Raw genomic sequence first — 18,712 nt, 5'->3', positions numbered from 1 at the left:
TTATTCAAACCCACACACATACAGCCCTTGGCTTACACACAAAGTCACAGCAAAATGAGAGTCTCGTGCTCTTAACACACATTTCTTCGCCTTTAGTTAGGCGGCATCACCACTGTGGGAGCCGAATATCAGTACATCCAGGGAAGCCGAATAATTCTGACCATAATCAGGATATATATTATATTTGGCTCCGTCCTGTATGATCCCAAAGCCGAATGCACTAATCGGCCATAGAACTAGCTGAACAGAAGGCCGAGTGGGAATTAGCATATGACAAAAGGGCCGAATGAGCAATCAAGCGATGGATTGAGAGTGGGTCCGACCCTAGGGCCCAAGAGCGAATATAAATAGAGGAACATCAACCAAAGAAAGGAATGTGAGAACAAACCCAAATACTTAAGACTCAAGTAAATAAGAGACCTATACTAACTTGTCTGTCGGAGTGCTAATTCTGGCACCCCCGACCGGAGTGTTAATCCCTTTTTCAAGTGGCAATTAGAGGATCAGGGACGCCCATCAGGATCCAAGAGTATTTCCAAACCTACTTCCCCACAATTGGCGCCATCTGTGAGAACACTCAAGCATATTCGTGGCGAGCGTCACAGAAGATCCTCCGATAGTCGTTGACGAAACTACACCGAGAGACGACCTCACTCCAAGAAACATGCTGGGACCGGAGAATATTGCCGCGCGACGTGCCTTGAACTTTGATTTAGTAACTCAGACCTCACCCTCAACTTCAATGCATGAGACAATGCAGACGATTATGGATCAAGCAAAGCAAAATGAACAGCGGCTGGAGAACATGATGGTTGAGAATGAACGCTTGCGCCAGGTTTTGGCCTTGGAGGTGGTGAAATCCCAACAAGCTGCATGCCAAGACCGAGTTCGACTTTCAAGAAAGGACGTTCGCCGACGTCGACTTCAAAAATGCAATAATGACAGTGATTCTGACTCACCATCCTTGGTGCCCAGTAAGAAAGGGCGCGTTGATGTGTCTAGCTCATCTGAAGGAAGTTGATATGCACGGCATAAACGAGGAAGAAGCGATGATTCGAATGAGAAAGATAAACACAACCCATTCGTGCGACAAATTGTACGGGCTGTGCTACCCAAAAAGTTCAAGGCACTGCCGTTCACCCTCTGACGAAAAATCAGACCCCACTGATCACATTCGCCATTACAAGCAAGCGATGACGCTCCACGCTGACGACGAAGCCCTCATGTGTTGAATATTTCCAAGCAGTCTGGGACCACTGGCCGTGAGGTGGTATTATAAACTGGAGCTGGCATCGATTAAGAGCTTCCATCAACTCCAAAAGTCATTCAGGGCGAGATTCATCACTAATGAGGTCCAGCCGAAGCAAGTTGATTCTCTCTGGGCCATGCAAATTAGACTGGAAGAAACTCTTCGTGAATACTCGGCCCGCTATTGGGAGTGCTTTAATCTGGGTGATGATGCTTGCAATGATTCCATGACCATTACTGCCTTCAAGATGGGATTGCATCTTGATAGCCCCCTCCGTAGTTCATTAACCAGGCGGCCCGCCAAAATCGTCTAGGCGTTAATGAAGAATGTCGAAAAATACTGCAAAGTGGAAGACGATGCCCTGCGAATCAAGGCCGGACATAAAGTCGTTGAGACGGCCACGTCGGAAATTGTTTAGCCGATTAGCACTGTGCCATCAAGAAGCCGCGAGCGGCGGAGCCAGCCTAAACGAGACAAAAGGCGTGACTTGCACCGATCAAATGACTAATGTTCACATCGAACTAATGAACAGTATCAAGTGGATAGCAGGCGCTCAGGCAAGAAATACACGAAGTTAACAGAGCCGATCAATAAGATTTTGTCGAAGGTACAACACCTTCCGTTCTTCAAGTGACCGCCTAAGATAACGGGACCACTTGATGCAAGAAGACAGGATAAACGGTGTGAGTATCATAAAGATCACGGTCACAACATCGATAGTTGTTATTTATTAAAAGATCACCTTGAAGAATTGGTGCAAGACGGCCGTCTTACGCAATACGTCTGAAAGAACAATTCAACAAATACAGTAGCTCTGCGGTCGGAGTCACCTCCTCTTGGTGTAATTTATATGATATACAACTTGCCAGCGCCACTCAAGGTGCACACGATCCAGTTACCGTCTAGCACCCATAGCCCAATAACGCCACCGAAACGGCCACACGACACTGGAAGGATTAGTTTCGATGATAGTGATTTAGTTAAAGTGACCCACCCCCACACTGATCCCCTCATCATCGAGTGTGTTCTCGTTGACTAGGGCAACACTTCAGAAATAATGTACTACAAAACTTTTGTCAAACTTGGCTTTGTAGATTCGGACCTGTCTCTGGCTGATTACCTGTTATTCGACTTCAATGCTAACCTGGAGTATCCTTTGGGCAAAATTACGCTACCGATACGGGTTGGCACCAGATCAGTAGACGTAGAATCTCTAGTTGTCAAGCTTCTTTCGCCGTATAATCTCATCATGGGCCGAATTTGGTTACATATGATGCAAGCCGTGCGAAGCACCTACCACCAACTACTTCGTTTTCCGACTGAATACAGTATCGAACAAATTCGTGGCTCTCAGAAATCGGCGCATGCATGTTATCTTCTAGCTACAAAGAGACCAAGGGAACTGGAAGTGCATTCAATTGAGGTACTGAATAGGGAGAGCCTCGAAGACATTGGGAGGATCCCAAGTGAAAAAACAACCGAAGCCCTGCATCGGGTTGAAATTGACGAAAGTCTTGACAAGTTCTTCATGATCGGCGCTTCCTTGGATACAGCCGAAAGGCAGGAGTTGGTAGCCTTCTTACTCGGCAATATTGATGTATTTGCATGGTCCCCATACGAGATGTTAGGAGTGGATCCATCAGTGGCCCAACACTACTTGAACGTTGATCCGAAATGTAAGCCAATTATTCAGAGAAGCCGGCGGTCAGCCGCGGAGCATACTTCGGCCGTCGTTAAAGAAGTAGATTGGTTATTTGACACCGGGGTGGTTCGGGAAGTAACCTATTCTACATGGTTGTCCAATAGTGTGGTCGTAAAGAAGAAGAATGGTTCTTGGCGTGTCTGTGTGGACTTCACGGACTTGAATAAAGCTTGTCCCAATGACTATTTTCCCCTGCTTAGAATAGACCAACTCGTAGATGCAACGACACATCATCAACGCATGAGCTTCTTAGATGCCTACGGGGGCTATCATCAAATTGTCATGCATCCAGAGGATCAAGAAAAAAACCGCATTCCTCACCCCAAGAGGAACCTATTGCTACAAGGTCCTACCTTTTAGGCTGAAGAATGCGGGGGCAAGTAGGCTATTGCCGATGCTTCGTTCAAGATTTCTCAAAGATAGCATCACCCTTGGCTCAACTAACTCAAAAAAATACACCCTTTAAATAGACGGAAAAGCAAGAATGCTGCTTCCAAGAGTTGAAAAACAGACTTGTGACAGCTCCTATACTAGCACTCCCTACGGGAACGGAAGGGTTTGTAATTTATAGTGATGCCTCATACAATGGTTTGGGTTGCGTACTTATGCAAACTGGAAAAGTCATTGCGTATGCCGCACATCAACTAAAGACCTATGAGAAGAACTACTTGACCCACGATCTGGAATTAGCCGCAGTAATCTTTGCCCTCAAGATCTAGCGTCATTATCTCTATGAAGTAACCTGCAAGATTTACACTAATCACAAGTCATAAATATCTATTTACATAGAAAGAACTGAATATAAGGCAACCACGATGTCTAGAATTTATGAAAGACTACGATGTAGAGATCCATTACCATCCAGGCAAAGCTAAGTGGTAGCAAACGCGTTGAGTCGAAAGACTCCAGAAGTTTGGCATGTATCCTCATCCCTCGCAAGATCAATGGATTGCCCGCCAGCATAATTGTGGAACCCATGTTGGTTGAAGAAATTAGAGCACGCCAATGTGAAGATAAACTTTTGAAGAAAAAATACGAGGAGCAAAGAAGTACGCCCGATCCTGACTTCACTAGAAGCAATGGGTGTCACACCCCAACTCTAGGCGTGACCAGCCGTGGCCCACAGGGACTTCGCCCAAGGCACATGTAAACCTAAACATGATCCCAAAATCACAAAAGCCCAGAAATAAATAAATCAAAACCCAAACCAGTGACAAGTTACAAATATAAATGGTAAAACTAGCCATAATCAACTTCCAAAAATATATACTAAATGGAACACAAACTGCCCATAAAATAAAATAATTCTAAATAAAATTCAACCACAATGTATGTACAAAATCAAAATAACAAGCTAAAACAAAATAATGAATGTCCTAGAGGTCCATGCAATTGAGTCTCCACTACGCCATGAGTCCACTCTAAGTCCTTCTAACACTTGGAAATGATAAACAACTAAGTCAACTGATAGCTCGGTGAGTAGCGACATGGATAGTAAATACAGTTTTGAAAATAGGGTTTCATTCCAAAATAAGATATATATCACAGAAACTAGATTGGGATACAGTCTTGACAAAGATAATCTGTGTCAAAAAGAATGTTCCACAGTTCAACAGTTAAAATATTCATGTCTCTCAAGAACATGATAAATGACATTTTCCACTTAAAACAAATTACAACATGAACACCAATAATTTCCTAGGTACCAAGAATAACAAGTAATATGCCACAAAGTTCTCAAGGCAATAAGCCTATTGGATCCAATATCGAACCAAGAGTCATCCTCGGGGTGGCAACCCAGGCCTTTTCTCTAAGACAATCCGATTGAAGGTCACCTAGCCTAGCCTAGCCTAGGTCTTTTCCTTACAATCGTTGAGCACTAGACTCATCATGGCCCAACCCGAATCTGTTCCCTAATGGCCAGAGTCATCACACACAGTGGAATAATTTCCCTGGACTAAAATACACAAATGGTCCCGATAATCAATACAATTCAGTTTCGCAAAACATGGTAGTTCACCATTATAAACATGAGACCATAAAAAATAGTTTACAGTATGTCAAGTTTACACATGTTTCAGAAATAATTTAATTCCATTGATAATATAATAATTTATCAAAACAATTTATTCTTGAAACAACAATTTAATTTTCCAACAGCTCAGAGTAGGGAAACATTTATAAAAATATGTAGCATGCAACTACTCAACTGAAAACGAAATATTATAATCCTCGAATAGAGGATTAAAGTACAACTAATGCCCTGAACCAAATATGAAAATTACATGTCACTACTAATTCAAAAATACTAAAAAGAAAAACAAACTAAGTACCTCACACTAAAGTGCACTAACACAGCTCAACCCCACTCACTGTTACGCTTAAATAATACCTGAGTTCATGTTCTTCAAGGTCTCAAATTACTCATGACATGGGTTCAGATCGAAACTTAATTAAAAGTAACTTTAAAATAAAACAGAATTTTAAACAAGTTTTCAATTTATTCACCAACTTTGAAAATTAAAAAACACACTTCACTCTGTTCGAAAAATTCCAAAACCCTCCAGATAACAACTAATATATCCTAAGTTTCAAACCCAATTGATTTTACTTGATCTTCTTATCAAAATAATTATTTACAATTAATTATGTCCAAACAGGTTGTTTTCTACAGCACTTTAAAGAAATTAATGGCTCTCTTATTATACATGAGCAATTAACGGAAGGCAAAAAATGTAAGAAACGAGACTCGTAAGCAGTTCTAATGACACTGATTTCATAATTTTCAGATTTATACCTCAAGAGAATGACACTTTTGACGTTACTGTTTTACACCAATTTTCTGGACAAATTTGAACGCACCAGTTAATGTAGATTTTGACTCCCAAAAATTATGAGAAAATTCTCATATGAAATTAAATATGTAATTAATCTACTGTAAAAATCTCAGTTCAAAATTCATCTGTTTGATATGATTTCTCGATTTTTAAAGTTTGTGGTTCTGTACATAATTTTTAAACTAAGAATTACACTAATTCTTTACACAATTTATTTCCACAGGTTTCTTAACAGTGTATATATATACAAAATACATAAACCTAAAACCTCTCCATCAATGAACTAAATAATAATAGAATAAGGATAAAGATGAAAGAAAGAGGAAAACTTAGGAGAGCTATCCTTTGGTGATCACACACGGCACAAGACACCCAATTCTTCCTTTGTTGCAACCTCTTCCCCCCCTCCAAATCTCTCTCTCTCTCTCTCTCTCTCTCTCTCTCTTGCGGCTACTGCTGCTGCTAGGAACACTAGGGGTTTTATATATATATATATATATATATCTAAACAAAAGGTTTTAAATTATTATCTCTTTATATTATTATATTTTCTATCTCCAATAATTTAAATAAAATATAACTGTTATTATATCAAAATATACTTACTAATTTCTCCCTTATTTATTTTTTTAAATAATAAATCTTGCTTCTAAATTAAAGACTTTCACCATAAATTTATTTTAGGTTTTAAAATTAATTAAAAGACTTTCCAATAATATTTAGTTTGCACTTAAAGATTTAAAAGCAAAATATTTGAGATTGTAAAATAATTATTACTTAATTATTTATTTGATTTGTATATTCGGGTTCTCATAATGGGATACTAAAATTTCGAAATCGAATTTGCGTAACCAACATTCCAGAACTCAAGAAGAATATATTGGTAGAAACCTATAGCTTGAGATTTGCGGCTCACCCTGGCAATACAAAGATGTATCACGATATGAGGGAACACTACTGGTGGACAGAAATGAAAAGAGACATAGCAAGCCATGTCTCCAAATGCCTGCATTATCAACGTGTTAAAACAGAACTCCAGAGACCTACAGGAGCATTGCAACAACTCTCTATTCTTGAATGGAAATAGGAGCACATTATTATGGACTTCATGGTCAGGCTGCCGCAATCAGTCTTAAAAAATGATGCAATATGGGTTATAGTAGATCGATTGACTAAGTCGGCGCATTTTCTACCAATCAGAATCACGCACTCCTTATCTAAGTTCATAACTCTATACATTAAGGAAATTATTTGTTTGCACGGTACCCTAGTTTCAATCGTGTCTAACTGGGACCCCCACTTTGTGTCTCACTTTTGGAACAAATTACAAAAGGCTTTGGGAACCACATTGAAGTTTAGCACTGCTTATCACCCACAAACTGATAGGCAATCCAAAAGAACAATCCGGACTTTGGAAGACATGTTACGTGTGTGTGCTAGACCTCAAAGGTCATTGGGATGAGCATATACCTTTAGTGAAATTCGCCTATAACAATAGCTATCAAGCAAGCATCAGAATGGCGCCGTACAAAGCACTGTATGGAAGGAGATGTTGATCACCTCTTTGCTGGGCAGAAGTTGGGGACAGAAAGTTATTAGGCCCTGAAATCGTGCAATAATGAGTGATCATCCAACAACGAATTCGCATTACCCAGAGCTGCCAAATAAGCTATGCAAATACACAAAAACGAGACTTAGAATTTGAAATAGGAGATAATGTGTTCCTAAAGATCTCACCAAAAAGAGGGGTAATCCGATTTGGGAAGCGAGGAAAGTTAAACCCACGTTATATCGGGCCATTCGAGATACTAGAAATGATTGATCCTGTGGCATATCGCCTTGCACTGCCACCTGAGATGTCCAATGTTCACAATGTATTTCATGTGTCAATGTTCCGGTGATATCTTTGAGATCCAGAACATGTCATTAATCATGAAGACGTCGAAGTTCAAAACGATTTCTCTTATGAAGAACAATCGATACAGATCCTCGACCGTCGTGATCAAATTTTCCGAAACAAGACTATACCTCTTGTAAAAGTTTTATGACGAAATCATTGTGTCGAAAAAGCTACGTAGGAAACAGAAAATCAAATACGGGCCAAATACCCACACCTCTTCAAAAACCAAGGTATGACAAGTTTGAGGACAAACTTCTATTTAGGAGGGGAGAAATGTGACACACCAAATGTTCAATTAATTTAACACCACTTAATATTAAATTTTGGAAGCATGTGATTAAAAGAGTTAGATGTTATTAAATTTTAGAGTATTATAAAAAATTATAAATAAAAAAAGTATATTTTTTTGAATTTTTCTGAATAGTTATTCACATTATTTTAAATTTAACAGTCAATATATTTTTATACTGAAAATTATTTCAAAAAAATAATTTTAACTTTATATTATTATTTGATATTATTTTATGATTATTATGGTATTTTTCTCTATATTTTTTCTATATGAAAATACACTAAAATATAACATTTTCTGTGCGAAAAAAATACATGCTCCCAAGTTGTCTTGCTGCGCACACCTCTTGTTGCCTACGCCTGTTCACTATATATAGATGCTAATCATTTTATGCATCATCATCTCTTTCCCCAAACTCTCTTATTCTCTCTGTTAGGCGCCCAAAAAAAAAAACAAAAAACAAAACCTTTGAGTTTAGTGGGAGTATTTAGTGGGTCACAATAAACGGAGTAAAAAGTTGGAATTGACATTAAGGTGAGTTATATTATAGCTCGAGTCATCATAAAATATTTTACGTATATCTTGAGTTACCACAATTTATTTTATGCAATTCATGTTTTATACATTATATTAATATTTCAATTACGTTAATTATTTTCTGAATTCTGTTTACTTAAACTAAAACCCATGGATATGTTTGTTTAAATTTTAGAAATTATTTGACAATAATTTTATAAATATTTATTTTTGTAAGTACCACCATGGGAATTTCATGCCTTGAGAGACTTAAATAACCATTGGCCTCTGAACGGTCACTTTGTGGCCCTTTGTTTGTCATGGATCCAGTGACCTCTGTTCTGATTGTCACTCCAGTGATCTCCGTTCTGTTCTGTTCTGTTCTGTTCTATACCGTAGTTATGATTACTTGCTTATAAGATTTCTACATTCTACTTCTGTTATTTAAAATTAATTATGTATTTCAGTTACCAAACTAACCTTTGTTTATCCAAATAATTATCCATGGTAATTTTTGTACCCTCATGTTCACTGTATGATATTTTTCACTCTGCCATGTGCTTATAGCTGTTAATCACTTTTAGGTGACGTGTAAGGATCAGTACATGGGATAGGCACAAGGCACTTTGTAGTCATAGTGCAGCTTTGGTATTGTAATTAAACAGAAGCTCCAATGTATACGTTTTTGTTATACTTAAATAAAGATTTGGGTACCCTTTTATTTTACTCCGTTACACTATTAATTTGTTATGACTTCAGTTATTGTTTTGTTGCAACGCCGAACCTTTGGGTGCCGGGTTTGGGTCATGACATACCCGTTGTCACTGGACCACTGCTTAGTTAAGCTTAAAGGCCTTACCCCCCGACCAACCACAAGATGAATCATAGGTATTGACCTCGTATGAAGGAAAATCCCAATCTCCCTTTTTACATCATTCGTGGACTGATTCCGACGGATTAGGCTCTTTTCCTATTATGAGTACTTACTATAAAGGGTGGTCCGAAATCGGTTGAATGAATGCCTTTCCTTTTTTTTTAGGGTACGACATGCTATGGCAAAAAAGACAAGAAATAAAGGAAAGTCGCTCCCTCCCTAAGAATGAATGTTGGAAATTCTTCGATGACATGTTCCTTTGAGTGCACAATTTCTTAGCTGTGCCTCTTTGGTACCGAGCTCTTTGATGGCCTTTCTTTATCTGATCATGACAAAAGTAATAATTCGACAAAAGGAGGATTATTCAGAGCTCAATGGATAATGGGGATGGAATAGTGGTTGGATGGTTAGGACACCCTATCTTTAGAGATAAAGAAAGCGTGAAATGACTACTTTCTGACTATGAACCTTCCTACTGCACCTTTCTAGAAAAGAATGACTGGTTAATTCTCTCATCTTACTGTAGGTTGCTAGTATTCTCCCATTGAAGAGAACACTAAGCCAGGTCAGGAATGCACCAAGGTGGAAAAGTCCTTTGTATAAGTCAATCAATCAATAGTAGAATAGAAGAGTCACAGTAAGAGTCTCATCCAATTGCCTAGTGTAGGCTTAATGAACTTCTCTATCTCGGTCCTCACTCTCTACCCGATGGGTTTGTGCTATTGCCGATTTTGGCATTTGGTTATCAGCTCAAATCTTATAGATAACCTCAACCACCTCGTGGGCTTGCTTCTCCTGGTATTCCATGTAGTCACGCCATTCCTTCGCGCTGAATTCCCATCACTCAACCGTAGGAAACAATTCTCCATCTTGGGAGTCAGACTTGCAATCTATCCCTTTTCATCTTAGGCACACAACTGTGCACTCTCTGAAACAGAAAGATAAATACCACTTTTAAAAGTACCTGCCAACTCCTCATCGGAGGCTTCGTTAGTGGGCTGGCCCATCAAAAGTCTTGTTCCTTCGTGCCTCCAAATCATCCTCTTGAAGCTCATTCTCTTTATCATAAATGATCTGCTTGCCCCAAAATGACCGGCTTATCATATTAAAGCAAGAAAGCAAGAAAAGAGATAAGCATTAGAAAGAAGTAGGAGCATTCACTCTTGCTATGCCACACTGTTATATTTTTAAGTAAGGAATTCCCTGCAAGGCAGTTATCGGCGTCTGTTCACGAAAGTTTTCTTTTTTGTACTTGCTTGAGGTTATGCACGCTTAGTTATCTTTCTCTATGTAACGTCGAGAAATGGAAAGACTTTATCTGGCAGTATCATATATAAGAGACTAAAATAGATGCTTCAAGTATTTAGTTACCAGCTTAAGACCACGTCTTCTGCTGTCGATTCGCAGGTGACTGGTCGACCTACCTTTCACTTATGCACCCCTCTTCTAGTTGTAAAGTAAAGCTCCTTCCATTGTGAAGACTGTAATGAGTGGGTGGCTTTCTATGTAGCACTCTCTTTCATTCCATGGTGAGAGTAGACTAGGAATGATGCAAGTTTCCTCTTTCCACTTTTAGCTAATCCGAATTAACTACCTTTCGATTCAATTTAAAGCCTTCTTCTATAGGGAGCAATACAATGAAAGGGATGCAAGCACAAAATCCTATAAACTAGCCTACCTTCCTATTGTTTTAGTCCTCTTTATTTCCTCTAGTTCTGGAGTCTTTGGTCTGGAGTTCTCTTTAGTAGCTAGCTTTTCTAATAGCTTTTCTAAAAGGGATGCAAGCACAAAATCCTTTTTTTAGCTATGGGCATGTCCAATCCGATAATAGTCCTCGGCGGGGTTTCCATGTTATGGATGCTCCAACCACAACATGCTATTAGGAAGACTATGGATGCACCGACTTCGAGTCGTGCCTTCGACCGTTCAGTAAAGAATCAAGTATCTCAAAGGGGACTGTATGGTCACTTTGGATAGTAACACTTTTGTACATCCACCCCCCAATGTGACCACCCCTTTACTAGAGATCCACCATGGAGATAAGGATGTCTTCCTCTTAGGCTTCACCTTGGCAGAAGCTCGGATAGTACAATCTATCTTGGTGCTTGAGGAGGATCAATATGTTGGTTCGCCCTTTATTCTTATGATAAACAAACAAGGATAAATTCCTGATTTCAATCTGGGAAGGAGCGGTAAATAGGGAGTTACAAAGGTGCCAGAAGTCAACAACCATTTGTTAACCTTTAGGCTGGGATATCAACAAACAAAAGAAGTTTTGATGGCAAAGGCGATTGTAGCACGAGACAAGGCAAGGGAAAAAAGAGAGGGTAGAAAATGCAAGCTCAAGTACAAACCCATCCGAGGAACCCTCAACGGGAATTTTGTTAAGAGGAGGAGAAGACTTCCTATTTTGTGGGTTTCTAGAACCTTGGGTTGATCATGCGACAAGGAAAAGATATTCGGGGTTTGAAATTTTCTTTGATCACGAGCTCACAAATAGCAATGAAGATTTCATAGACCTAGATATAGACATTGGGCAAGATAGATACGATAATTCAAGCTAGGAAAGCAAAGACTGGATAGACAATTTAAATGGTGTTGATATGAAGACTTGCTTGAGTACTAAGCCTGGTTATGTTGACTCGGGGAATTTCAATGCCATGATGATGCTAGAAAATGGAACTTTTGAGGAAGACGTCGCCGAATACATAGTTGATGCAATGGAGGGTCAAGTGTAAAACGGGTCCATCAAAAAGTGTATTGTTTGTAAGTCTAACAGCAAGTCTAGTAGTGAGTCAAGTAAGTCGGAATCCGGCATGTCAGACTTTGACACATCCAATGACTTGTATAAACCTAGGGGTCGAGATTGAGTCTAAATTTTCTGTTTATTTTGAGTTTGAGTCAGATGTAAGTTCCCCTGCTTCAATTAATGAAATAATGGATGATTCTGAGCATCCTGTAGTGCCATTAGTTAACAACATTGACCTCGCCAATTTTAAAAATGAAAAAGATTTTAAGAAAGAAATTCCTCAAAGCATAAAAGACTTAATTGAATGGGAAGATGAGAGGCGAGCTAAACCTGTCATGAACGAAATAATCTCAATAAACCTAGGCAATGAGGAAAATCCTCGCATGGTCCAAATTGGATCCACACTGTCTTCAGAGGAACGCGAGCGCCTAGCCTCCCTTTTAAGAGAATTTAAAGATGTTTTTGCATCCTATGAAGACATGCCTTGAATCAATCCTGAGATTTTACAACAAAAAATCCCCTTAGACCCTGAGGCTAACCCGTGAAACAAAAATTAAGAAGAGTTCATCCAAATTGGGCCCTTAAGATTAAAGAAGTAACGAAACAAATCAATGCTGGATTTTTAATAGTATCAGAATATCTGACATGGCTAGCCAACATAGTTCCAGCCCTGAAGAAAGATGGCAAAATTAGAGTTTACATTGACTTTAGGGATTTGAAGAAAACCATGCACTTCTATCATTTATGGTTGGGTTTTCTAGATACAATCAGATCATGATGGCATCGAAAGACAAAGAGAAGACAACCTTCACTACTCCGTAGGGACATACTGCTATAGGATCATGTCGTTTGGACTGAAGAATGTCGGAGCTACCTACCAGAGAGCCATTACCACACTGTTGCACAACATGATTCATAAAGAGGTAAAGGATTATGTAGATGATATGATTGTCAAGTCCAAGGAAAGAAAAGGCCACTGCGCCACTTTGGAGAAATTCTTTGAGAGGATCTGTGAGTACAGACTAAGGTTGAATCCGTAGAAGTGCACATCCAAGGTAACAGCAGGGAAGATGTTGGGGTTTTTAATCACACAAAGGGGTATAGAAGTGGATCCTTCCAAGATTAAGGCTATTTTAGAAATGCCCCCACCAAGGACTAAAAATGAGGTGAGAAGCTTTCTAGGCAAGGTGCAGTTCATAAGTCGACTCATTTCAAAGTTGACGTCAACATGTGAACCGTTGTTCAAGCTTCTGAAGAAGGGAACCAGGTTCCATTAGGATGAAAGATGCCAATTCACCTTCAAGCAAATCAAGCATTACCTGCAAATTCCACCAATATTATCACCACCGGAGCCTGGGAGGCACTTGACTCTATATTTATCAGTGATAGATTCAACCATGGGATATGTGCTGGCACAAGAGTAAACAAAAAAGTAGAAAAGGCCATTTATTTACCTTACCAAAAGGTGTTGGACTATGAGTCCTGGTACACACCATTAGAGAAGACAAGTATTGTATTGGTGTGGGCCACTAGAAAGTTGCGACATTATTTGCTTGCCCATTTAGTGGTGTTGGTTTCAAGACTAGACCCTATCAAATATCTTTTTAAAAAACCAACATTAACTGGTCGGCTAGCACGTTGGCTGCTACTTTTGGCTGAGTTTGACTTAAAGTAAGTCACCGGAAAGTCAATGAAAGGTAGGGCAGTAGCAAAATTTTTGGCTGGTCAGCTGACCGGAGGGAAAGGATAGCTCAGAATATTTGTTCCCAGATGAAGAGATCATCTAAGTGATGGAAGAAACCTAGAAATTATATTTTGATGGGGCTTCAAACCAAATTGGCTATGGGATAAGGGTCCTCCTTATTGTCCCTGATGAGTTACATGTCCTGTTAGCCTTCAAGCTCCATTTCGAAATTTCAAACAACCAAGCAGGATATAAGGCATGCGTTGCTGGATTAGAGGCGGCCCTTGAATTAGGGGTAAGACGGTTGGACGTTGTTGGTGATTCAAATCTAGTAGTTTCACAAGCCAGGAAGGATTAAAAAGTCAAGAAAGAAAAGATGAAAGTATATCACCATACCCTATATTGTCTATTGCCAAGGTTTGAGAAAGTCATGTACACCCACATAGTTAGGGAGAATAGCCATTTCGCTAATGTTTTAGCAACTTTGGCTTCTATGGTAGAAATCCTGGAAGGAATCAAAATTGAGACCAATCATCATAGAGCAAAGGTATGTGCCATCATACAAGATGGTCGCCACCGTAGAAGAAGTCTGAGATGGACATCCTTGCTATTTCAACATTTGGAACTTTGTAGAAAAATGAGAGTATCCGCAAGGAGCAACAGAGAAAGATAAATGGGCCATTCGACGTTTAGCAACCCAATACATCTTGTGCATGGGTAGACTGTACAAGAGGGGTAATTTAAGGATGCACAAACCGTGTGTGGACGTAAAGGAAGGGGGCAAGATCATGGAATCAATACATGGAGGAGAATGCAAGGCACATGTGAATGGAGTTATGCTGGCTAAGAAGATCTTCATGCAAGGGTACTACATGGGCTACCATGGAGAACTTGCATATAGTTCATCAGAAGGTGCCACAAATGCCAAATCCATGTGAATCTCATGAATGTACCACTTTGGCGTCTGAATAACTTAACCTCGCCTTGGCCTTTCTCTGTATAGGGAATTTATGTAATTGGGGCAGTCGTGCCAAAGGGATCAAATGGACATGAGTACATACTAGTGGTTATCGATATTTTGCCAAATGGGTTGAAGCAGCACCTTTTTCGGTCCTCAAAACCTCACATGTGACCAAATACATCCAAAATAATATCATCTACAAATACGGTGTGTCGAATGAAATTGTATCAGATCATAGCTCTCACTTCAAAGGAGAAGTAGCAGATTTGCTCGAAAAATATGGTGATATCAAATCAACGTAAAAACCATTCTACGAAAGGCCATCGATATATACAGAGATTGGGCAGACAATTCGCGTTATGGGGATATCAAACACTGATCAAAACTTCAACTGGGGCAACTCCCTATTCTCTAGTCTATGGAATGGAGGTTGTCGTACCTATCGAAATTGGGATTCCTTCACTACGTGTACTGGCAAACTGTCAAATTGAGGAGGCGGAATGGCAAAAGACTAAGTTCAAAGAATTGATGCTTTTCGATGAAAGGAGGCTCCAAGCCTTATATCATGTTCAAGGTTACCAACGGAGGATTGCTCGGCATTTAAGAAAAAGGTGAAAGCTAGGAATTTGAAAGAAGGAGATCTAGTACTCAAAGAGAACCGGGCTCCAGTACATGACCCAAGGGAAAAGTTCAAACCAAATTGGATGAGGCCATATATCATCAAAAAGATCATGACTGGAGAAGCAGTTGTTCTAATGGATCTGGATGGGATAGAATTCACATAGCCTATCAACTTGGACAAGTTAAAGAAATACTATCCTTGAGAGAGCTTATTAAGCCGAAAACCCAAGAGGGTGACCTACGCAAAATTTAGAGTGTAAAAAAAAAAAAAACAAAGGCGCGCGTGATTGAAAACCTGAAAGAGCAATCTTGGCAAAAGTTAGAGCACAAAAGGAAAGTGTTAATACCCTAGAGAACCTGACTCTGAACTACGAATGGCCTGATTCGCAGCCTTGGGATACATAGGCAACTTCACCCGGAGGTTCGGCCCTATCTCATCCAGGTCTAATCACTCGTTAGCACCAATCGTCAGCATCAAGTGCTAGGTTTTTCAAGCATCGTAAAAGAATGGTATGAAATTGCCAAGTAAGAGGTAGAAGCTGCCCGTACCTTCAATTTGTCCATCAACCATATCTGGGAAAAGAAAGAAAAAGAAAAGAGAAATAAAAGAATAGAGAGATATGAGATGAGTAGAAAAAATGAGTTGGGGTGTGCTAAAAATAGAAAAGAGAGATAAAAGAATAAAGAAGTGTGAGATGAGAAACCAAGTGAAATGGGTGGTACCGAGAGCAATAATGGACTCCCACCAAATTCCATGGTCTTATTGGCGTCGACTTTGTCCAAACCAATCAGGGTCTCTACAAAGATCAATCCAACCAAGCTTGTCATGTCCCTAACTTTCCTGGCCACATTCGCCAAGATAGGGGCTGATTACTCTACTACTTGGCATCGCTAAAAGATTGGGCAAATAAACAGATATATGGAGCAGTTTGCTAAGAAACAACAACAAACCAGCAAGCATATCAGGCATGGCAATTTGATTCACTTCACGACAGGGCTCTCACCTTTCAAAGAAGCAATAGGGGCATTTTGATCAATCTTAGGTGGTTAGGATGTTTGTTAGACATCCTTTTCAAGTTGTAATTTTCATTTATGCTCTTGTTGAAACTTTGTATAAAGAGTCACTATTAGATTTAATAAAGTATGCACAATTAGAGGGAATCTGGTTAAAACTCCATTTCGTGAATTGTGGAAATATCTTTCCTGCATGCATTTTGCGCAACAGTATCTAAAAGGAAAGCTGGAGGAACACTTTATGGATCAATGCAAGAAGAATTCCCAAGGCATGCAAAGGCATCAAAAGAATGGGAGGGCCGACAGAACCTATCATAGTAGAAAAAGGGCTCTTCTCATCATTATTATCAATGCCCTCGTCAATAAAATTCACCACATAAGAGGTCATTAAAAACGTTTGCTCAAAGAAGAGGCCTCGAAATGTAGAAACACTCCCAAATCTAGACCTGATTGGAGTATAAAAATCTCGAGGCTTTAATCGTCTGATAGAAGTCTTGAAGGGAACTGTGATTACATCGCAAGCTATTACACTTGTTCTTTTAGAACATAGATGGAACTAGTGTACATGAGCTGCATTCCCCGGAAAACACAAGATTAAGATAGTTCCTTAAAATCTTGGATAAAGAGCCATGGAACCAGCTAGGTGGAGGCATCGTTTAGTATACCAAAATGGTCCTGGTGTAATTAACTAGTATCGAAGTCTGTATCCTCTCACATGCAAAGGCTAAAGGATCAAAGAAGGTAAGGATCCATGGAAAATTTGCAGGACTTTTGGATAAAGAGCTACACGGGCAAGGCACTTCAGTCATATTAGTTGGCAAAATGGAAGGTTTTGGCCACGATCATGAAATAACTTGGCCTCCTAATCTGAGCAAGATGAAAATAATAAGTTGGTTGGCATGAGAAATCAGGAGCTTCTTGATTACTTTAGTTTTGACACCCTCTGGACATCCTCAAGGTACATGTATATTCTAAACTCAAGCTTACACATTGGCACACCTTTTGAGCCACATCATCTTATTGGGCTCAAGTATCGGTACGTCATTCAAGGCACACCATCTTAGCATTCTAGGCATTGGCACGCCTTTTGAGGCGCACCATAGACTGAAACTTAGGCAATGGCATGCCTTTCGAGGCACATCATAAACTCAGACTTAGGCATTAGCACACCTTTTGAGGCATATCATTTTATCAAACTCGGGCATTAGCACACCTTTCAAGGCACCATCATTGACACGTCTTTTGAGGCATAATTATTTAATCATATTTATGGCATTGTCACTGGCACACAAATCACTTGGCATGGAAAAAATATTACTCAAAATCACATTTGACATCATGACATAAAAACTAGCAAATTCTGGCACTAACTTGGCAAACACCTGATAAACCTTGACAAATTCTGACACATTTTTTGGCAAAAATACTTGGCACCATTTAATACATTATGGTAAACTTGGAACCACTAGGTATCACTTGGCACCCATTTAAACCTCCATGTATTGCCGATGTGAGTATGGAAAGGCACCACTTAGCATTTAAAATTCTCACGTCTTGCCAATACAAGCATAGAATAGCATTTAAACCCCCATGTTTTGTCGATGCAAGCATAGAAAGGCGCCACTTGGCATTTAAAATTCCCACGTCTTATCGATACGAGCATGGAATAGCATTTAAACCCCCATGTCTTGTCGATGCGAGCATGGAAAAACACCACTTGGCATTTAAACCCCATGTATTGTTGATGCAAGCATGGAAAGGGCACCACTTGGCATTTTAAACCCCCACGTCTTCCTGATGCGAACATGGAAACAACATGAAATAAACCCCCATGTCTTGCCAATTCGAACATGGAAAAGGAACTACTTGGCATTTTAACTCCCACGTCTTGCCAATGCAAGCGTGGAAATGGCATCAAACAAACCCCCATGTCTTGCTGATGTGAGCATGGAATGACACCTAATAAACTTCGCATCTTGTCGATGCGAGCGTGGAATGGCATTCATTAAACCCCATGACTCGTCGATACAAGCAAAGGATGGCATCACCTGGCATTAAAACACCTCCATGACTCGTTGATACAGGCATGGGAAATCACCATTTGGCTCTTAATGAAACCATGACTCATCGATACGAGCATGGAATAACATACAATAGCATACCCTTGCCTCGTCAAAATAGGCATAGAATGGCATACCTTGGCATCATAATGGCATCCCTCTAACCACACAACAGTGTGCTTTATTATTTGGAATAGTTTTATCTAGAAAAAATTTGCAGGATTGGCACAAACCTGGAAAAGAATGGAAAGGA

At 39.7% G+C, this 18,712-nt stretch overlaps 1 non-coding gene across 3 annotated transcripts in view; it reads left to right on the top strand.

Annotated features, from left to right (window-relative positions):
* LOC114315293 (uncharacterized) overlaps positions 1 to 18,712 on the top strand; it is a 59,110-nt gene that overhangs the window by 24,555 nt on the left and 15,843 nt on the right. Inside the window, exon 4 of one of the 3 annotated variants that reach the window (XR_014357186.1) lies at positions 9,081 to 9,415. The exons of the other annotated variants lie outside the window; for them this stretch is intronic. This is a non-coding gene — a transcript (uncharacterized LOC114315293). Of the gene's footprint in view, positions 1 to 9,080; positions 9,416 to 18,712 lie in introns of those variants that run through there. 3 annotated transcript variants of the gene reach the window in all.

This window comes from Camellia sinensis, chromosome 15, assembly GCF_055761805.1.
Source record: "Camellia sinensis isolate YWXY chromosome 15, ASM5576180v1, whole genome shotgun sequence".
Classification (NCBI taxonomy): domain Eukaryota; kingdom Viridiplantae; phylum Streptophyta; class Magnoliopsida; order Ericales; family Theaceae; genus Camellia; species Camellia sinensis.
This window is presented reverse-complemented; position numbering and strand designations above follow the sequence as displayed.